Source organism: Triticum dicoccoides, chromosome 2A (genome assembly GCF_002162155.2).
Source record: "Triticum dicoccoides isolate Atlit2015 ecotype Zavitan chromosome 2A, WEW_v2.0, whole genome shotgun sequence".
NCBI lineage: Eukaryota > Viridiplantae > Streptophyta > Magnoliopsida > Poales > Poaceae > Triticum > Triticum dicoccoides.
The window spans coordinates 396,462,506-396,469,914 of record NC_041382.1 but is presented as its reverse complement, the minus strand read 5'-3'; positions in this window follow the sequence as shown (position 1 = coordinate 396,469,914).

The window sequence follows — 7,409 nt, the reverse complement described above, 5'->3', positions numbered from 1 at the left end:
CGGGCTGGGCGGGCCCCGCCTGGGCCCGGCGGGCCAGCGGCGCGGGGGCACGTCGAAGCCCACGTGTCGCGCTGTGATTCGCCGGGGGCGCGGCGGCGGACGCGTCCGGTCCGATCCGGACGTGTCCGGCGGCACGGAGAGGGATTTTTGCTAGGGTTTGCCCGTGAATTCAGGGGAGGGATCTATATATAGAGGTAGAGGGAGCTAGGAGACTCCAAATGGGGTGCAGTTTTCGCCCACACGATCGTGATCGAACGACCGAGAGCATGGAGGTGACTTAGATGGGTTATTGGGCTGTTTTGGAGGGTTGTTGGGCTGCAACTTAAAAGAGGCCTTTGCGAGAGTGCGGTTAACCGTTGGAGTACCAAACGAACTCCAAATGACCCGGAACTTGACAGGTGGTCTACCGGTGCTATACCAGGGCCACTTGGCAAGGCTTGGTCCATCCCAAGAATGTTCAACACCCGCACACGGAAAAATGTAAAACGGGACGCCGGGGAACATAGGAGTGCCGAATTGCAAAACGGACAACGGGGAAAATGCTCGGAATCATGAGACGAACACGTTTGCAAATGAGATGCACATGATGACATGATATGAGATGCATGACATGGACAAAATGCAAAACGAAAACAAAACCCAACCACGGAGGGAATAACATAGCACATGTCCGAAAATGGCAAGAGTTGGAGTTACAAATATGGAAAGTTACATCCGGGGTGTTACACTAGTCTATGTTACTAGTCCCTCCTTTCCGGTTTATAGAGATGTTTAGATTAACATACTAATATGTTACAGTATAAGTTTGTCACATCCCTTGCTTCTGGTACTGCCTGGTGTGGGCATCTTGTTGCATCATGTTTAAACTCTTTTGAAACATGAAATGGGGATGTTCAAACCCTAGCATCAAATGTAATTCAAATAGGTTCAACCTAAAAATATTTTCAATGAACTCAAAATGCCCGTTAAAAATGTTCATCATTTCTGGATTAAGGTGGAAGCATCTACCAAAAATGGTTTGCATTTTTGAAGGACATATTTGGGCTTTGAATTAAATCAATAAGTATTTGAGTTGGAGCTATAAAATTCTATAAATAATTATATAGCACCAATATTTCTGAAAATTGTAGAGGGTCTCTGGAATAAGTCCATCTTGCAGCCACTACTTTTCTCAGAATTTACCAAAATGATTTAGTGGTTAAACTAAATCAAAACAAAGGTTAAAAAATGAAAAAACAAAAGAGAGAGAGAGAGAGGGGAAAGGACCCAGGTCCACTTACCTGGCTGGGCCGCCCCAGCTGGCATGTGCCAGTCGTCACCCACCTCTGCCAGTAGGCAGAGGAGGGACAGCGCACGTCGCGCGCGGGCGCCACGCCACCAGGCTGCCTGCCTGCGTCCCCTGGCCACCGCGACGCCACGTGTCTTCTCCTTGGTGCCGCCTCGACCCCCTGGACAACACTCTCCCCTCCTCTGCCCTCTCCCTCGTCCTCTCCTGCTATGGCCGACGCGCCCATAAGCCGCCGTCGCCGTAGTCGACGCCACCGCCTCTCCCTCGACCCCTCGCCGTGCCTGCGAGCTCCGCCTCGACTCCTCTTCCTCCTCGACAAGCCAGGTGATGCCAGAAGCCCCGGAGTGACATCCTCGCCATCGTCTTCTTCCTCCGGACACCGGAGATCGACTTTGTTGTTCCGCCCACACCGGACCTCCCCTGAGCTGCTGACCTCCTCTAGGAGATCGTTGTGAGCTTCCTCGCCGAACCCCACTCTTCCCCCTCGCGTTTGCGAGCTCCAGTACGCATCTCCGCCATGGACGAAAGCTTGGCTTCGCCGCGGATGCTACCGCCGTCGTTCTAGCCACAGCCGCTCACGTCCGAGCCTACCAATGGGCTCAGAATGCTCCCAGGAGCCGAGCGCACCCATCCGCTAGCCCTCCCGTGCACAATAACGCCACACCAGACTCCGCCCGAACTCCGGCCGCCGCCATGAGGTCGCTTCCGGCGAACTTCGGCCACCCCACGCCTTCCTGTTGGTCCCCCTGGATGCGCGCAAGCATGGGCTACCTCCTGGTGCCCTCGGCGCATCGATCCGTCGCCCCTGGCGCAACTCCGACGGACGCCGCCGCGGATTGAGGTCGCCGCCGGCCTAACTCCGGCCAAGCCGACGTGGCACACTTAATTAGCGGATAAACACCCCGCTAACCGACCCCCTAGGCCACCGACACATGGGCCCCATTGCCTAATTAACTGCAGCTTTATTTCTGCTTAGATTAGTTATAACCCAACGGGACCCACACGTCAGAGTTCACCGTGCTGATGTGGCCGTTGACCGGACCCACCTGTCTGTGACACTAACCAGCGCTGAGTCACTGACCAGTGGGCCCCACTGGTCAGGTTTGACCCGGGGCAGCTCTATTGACCAGCTGACATCACAGTGACGCAATGCTGACGTGGTAAGTCATTTCTGGATTAAATTTAATTAGAAAATTCCAGAAATTAGCTAAAACTTTTAAAAATCATAGAAATTAATATATCTATATCTATTCTATACCTAATAATAAAGCAAGGTGCGTTTCACCGATTTTTTAATCCGTTCACCTCTATTTTGGTAAGATTTTTTATTATCTGAGGTGGTACTATTTTTTGTGCCGTACGATCGCATGAAAATATTGTAGGCTGAAGTTTCGTAAGTAACAAGTCCGTCTTGGGCCTGGCAGCCTTGCAGATGGGATTTCCTAGAGCCCAAAGAAATACTAGGCCGATAGCCACGTGAGTGGGCTTTCTACTGTACGGCAAAAAATCTCCCAAGGGATTCTAGATACAACAACCAGCTGAGCTAAGCACTTTTGATGTTTAGTTGTCCCACACTTCCTTTGTAAACCTGAAATCAACACAGATGATGAAAATGAGTAGCCTTCTCATGTTTGGGACGATCTAATTACGGATGGGCACTAATTAAAGAAGGATGGATTGCATATAATGAAAGTAATTAAAGGAAGGATCTGTGGGCTCGATACACAAAAAATGCATGTGGGCAAGGAGGAGCACCATGACATGTGGAGAGCACGGAGCTTGCCGGCGACAAAGCGCTGGAAAAGTACGACGAGCATGCATGTGTTCGAGCAGGTGCCTCCACAACCGAAGCCACTGGGTTGTGCGCGTTCATATATGCATGTATTCTGTATTCATGCAGGCGACCACCACTGAAGCAACTAGCCTGTGTGTGCGCATTCAATACATGCACATGAAATGGAACCTATTGGATGGTGACATCAGCCGACAGCGACGATGAGGTACGACACTCCACACTTAGACCTGTACGTGTGTTCCTTGACGCTGCGAAGGAGCAGAGGGCACCGGAGTCCAGTCCGAGGCTGCCGCGAGTATTTATATGAATCTATATTGTTGTCGGGGCTTGCAGGTTACAGAATTTTATACGTGTAATCGAGCATTTCTGCTTAGGCCAACTCTCCTTTTTCTATTCTATTCAAGAATATTGTTTGCAGCATGGAGAATTTCGTAAAAGATGTAGTAGCATTTGAAAGACACGTCAAAAAGCACAAACCATCTTGATCATGAAAATCCTAAACCATCTAGAATGAGGTGGACAAATACGAGAAGGAGGATAAGAGAAGCACCAAAATTTCATGCAATACAAACATCTGAAACCTCTCGTTCAAAATTTATTTTGAGCGAACCTGTTGTTCAATCTAGCAAAATCCTACAACCCACGTAAGTATACGTCCTGGTTTTGACACATTCCACGCCAGTTTTGGTCAATTAGGGATTTATCACCAACCCAATATTTTAATTCGATGGAACTGACCGGTAGATGTGTATTTCATGGTTATGTTCTTTTGTTGATCTTATAGCTTGATCCTTGGAGGAACAAAGGTCGATCGACCAAGAAGAGCTCTTTCAAGCTATAGCACTTGCTCGTTTTGTCTCATGGTATCAAATTATCCTCTTTCCTTTTGTTTTGGTGGAAGTTATACTATTTGTTGTGTTATGATTTTTTTTATCAAAATGAAGTATTATGTGGTGGGTGGTGTGATTGACTGCAATTTTTTTAGGATTAACTATAAAGGTTTATAGGAGTTCTGGGATTAATTGCAAATATATATTTCTAGGATTAACTACAAAGAATATTACATAATAGTATATTAATTTTCTTAGGGGGGAGTAAGACAACCTGCACCTCTGGTTTAGCATTTTAGGGAAACGGTTTACCAAAGCAGAACGAGTTTTTAGAATATGGTAATTTGCCATGTTGGTATTTGTCGTCTCAATTGTTGGGTAGTTGATAGCGCCTAAACTGAAGATTACACCATGTTACAATTGAAGGCGTCCAACTAAATCTTCTTTTGTTTGTATCCTTCTCAATTGTTCTAATTTCTAAGCAATATATGTATTCGTGTGGCAACATTGAATGTTAAAGTATTCAGTTTCAAAGGTTCAATGAGAGGTGTCTCATGCACTGGTCAAGCTCATCGCCTTGGGATTTACCATGTTCGGACAAGTTATGATTAGGTTGACACCACGGCGAGGGTGAAAAAGGATAGGCGGTAATACGGATGGGACGTTGTTTTCAAAAAGTGGGCGTGATTTTTTTTGTTCTTCCGTTGCAACGCACGGGCATCTTTGCTAGTAACTCCAAATGAAATAAGTTATATATGAAAAATGATCAGAAAAATCCAATCTATCCATCTGTACCATTTTCATGCATGTTAGGACAACTTATGACTACTGTTTAGGACAATTCAATTAAATGGCATTTAAGAAATCACATATGGAGTTTCAATTTGAACCTAGTGTTCAAACCAACTCCATTTAACTTGTTGTTAGTTGCATTAGCTCAATCAACAGCATATTGCCATGTCACATTCATGCATCATAATGTTGCATTGCATTGACTGTGTTTCCTTCTCCGTTGTCGGTATTTGCCCCCTCTCTATAGACGTGGTTTCAACGATGAGTTCGATGACACCGATGAAGAACTATACTATCTTCAAAAGTGCCAGGCAAGCAAAACCCCCTTGTTCATTCCGATACAATCCCACTCTCTCGCTCCTGCTCTCTTTTACTGCATCAGGACAACAACAATTCATCTATTACTTGCCACGGTAGCTGAACCCCTTTTCCTCTGCATGACCTGTCATTGCCACACTAAATAGATGACACCCACTAGCATGAGTAGGAGTTGTTTGAGCCCTGATGTGCCTACTCATTCATGCGTGTTTGCCATGCCTGCAATTGCTTAGAGTTGTGTCAGGTCTGATTCATCGGGGATGAATTGGAATGTGATGAACATGTCCTAATGTGTGTGAGCTAAGTGTGTGAACACGATTTGATAAAGGTAGCGGTGAGAGGCCATGTAGGAGTACATGGTGGGTTGTCTCATTGATGCCGTCCTCAGGAACTGAGTTCTATGTTTGTGATCCATGAAACAGTTACTACCATGCATTGGGCCCTGAAATATGACCCCGCTCGACTTATTAACCACCCGAGTCCTCTGTCCAGGAGTTGCAAGTAGTTTCTAGTGTTTTTACTATGCTGGAGGCCGTGTGTAGTGCTGACCCGAGGGGTGGGCTTTGATGCGGTAGGCACGTGGCACGGTGTACCGGGCGCCCGTTTGGTGTCTCGGGAACCCTGCACACATCGTTCGGGGCCGTATGTGGAAACTTCGGCCGGACTCCCTGCGGATGGATCCTGAATAGGCGATAAACCTGGACTAGAGACTTGAGTGTTTAGGTAGTTCGTGGTCTACACCCACGTCGGCTTTTGATTGAAGTCTGCCGAGCACATGTCGTGTGCAGACGCTAAGTGGTGGAAACATGTATGAAGAAGTACACCCCTGCAGGGTTATAAATGATCTATTCTATTAGCCACGTCCGCGGTAAAGGACTTCTGGGTTGCCTATACAGCTCGTAGACAAGTGAAAGTGGACACTCTAAAATGCGCAAGATAAGCGTGAGTGCAATGGATGGCGTTCTCGTAGGGAGACGGGAGCGGATCCATAGTGGTGTATTGATATGGTGAATATGTGGACTCGTGTGCGCCACCTCAAAAGAGTTACTTGCAGTCGTAGTTCAGGATTGCCACCGAGTCAAAGATGGCTTGCTGCAGTTAAACCCCACCATCCCCTTTGTTGCTAATGATGCATATGTAGATAGTTTTGATGTAAATCTTGCTGGGTACATTTGTACTCACGTTTGCCTATTTTATGTTTTTGCATAGAGACTTCAGTCTCACTAGTAGTTCCGTGTGAACTTCGACGTTTAGCTTGTTACCTTAGCTACGATCTTGTGCCCTCGGCAGGATCTGGTAGATAGTCAGGCTTCTCAGCCTTTTTCATTTATTGTTGTGTGTACTCAGAAATGTTAAGATTCCGCATGTGCTTTGACTTGTATGCTCTGAATGTTGGGTCACGAGACCCATGTTTGTAATAGCTCGCTCCTCGGAGCCTATTGAATAAAATACTTGTGTTGTAGAGTCATGTTGTGATGCCATGTTGTATTTGCACATATCGAGCATATTGTGTGTATGGTATTGAAATGCTTGGTATGTGTGGGATCTGACTATCTAGTTGTTTATCCTTAGCAGCCTCTCTTTCCGGGAAATGTCTCCTAGTGCTTCCACTGAGCCTTGGTAGCTTGTTACTGCTCCGGAACACTTAGGTTGGCCGGCATGTGTCCTTCTTCGTTCCTGTGTCTGTCCCTTCAGGGAAATGTCACGCGGTGTCTACCGGAGTCCTGTTAGCCTGCTACAGCCCGGTTTACCGGAGTCCTGCTAGCCTAGTTGCTACAACCCGGATTCACTCGCTGATGACCGACACGTTCATTGTTGTTCATGTATGCCTGTCCCTGTAAGTTAATGCCACTTTGGGTTCACGACTAGCCATGTCAGCCCGGGCTCCTTGTCATATGGATGCTAGCGACACTATCACATACGTGTGCCAAAAGGCGCAAACGGTCCCGGGCAAGGTAAGGCGACACCCGTGGGAATACCGTGCGTGAGGCCGCAAAGTGATATGAGGTGTTACATGCTAGATCGGTGTGGCTTTGAGTCGGGGTCCTGACAGCTTTGGTATCAGAGCCTGACTGCCTGTAGGATTACCAAGCCAAACTGGTCAAAGTTGAGTCTTGAAATTCTTTAGTTATATAAGGGAATTGATTGTGGGATGGAACGTAAGGCTCTTTTTACTCCTTATACCTTATGCCTTCTGATCCGAGTCATCTTATCTTTCCTACGGGGTTAAGGAACTAGGCTTTCTCTTCTTTTTATTAGGATCACGTGTTACTAATCCGTAGACTTACCAGACTGTTGGACTTAAGTTTCGGTTCAGTTCCTAATACTTCCGTATGTTAACTGTTGATCTCGAAACCTTGATATTGTGCTTCTGAGTGGCTATGCC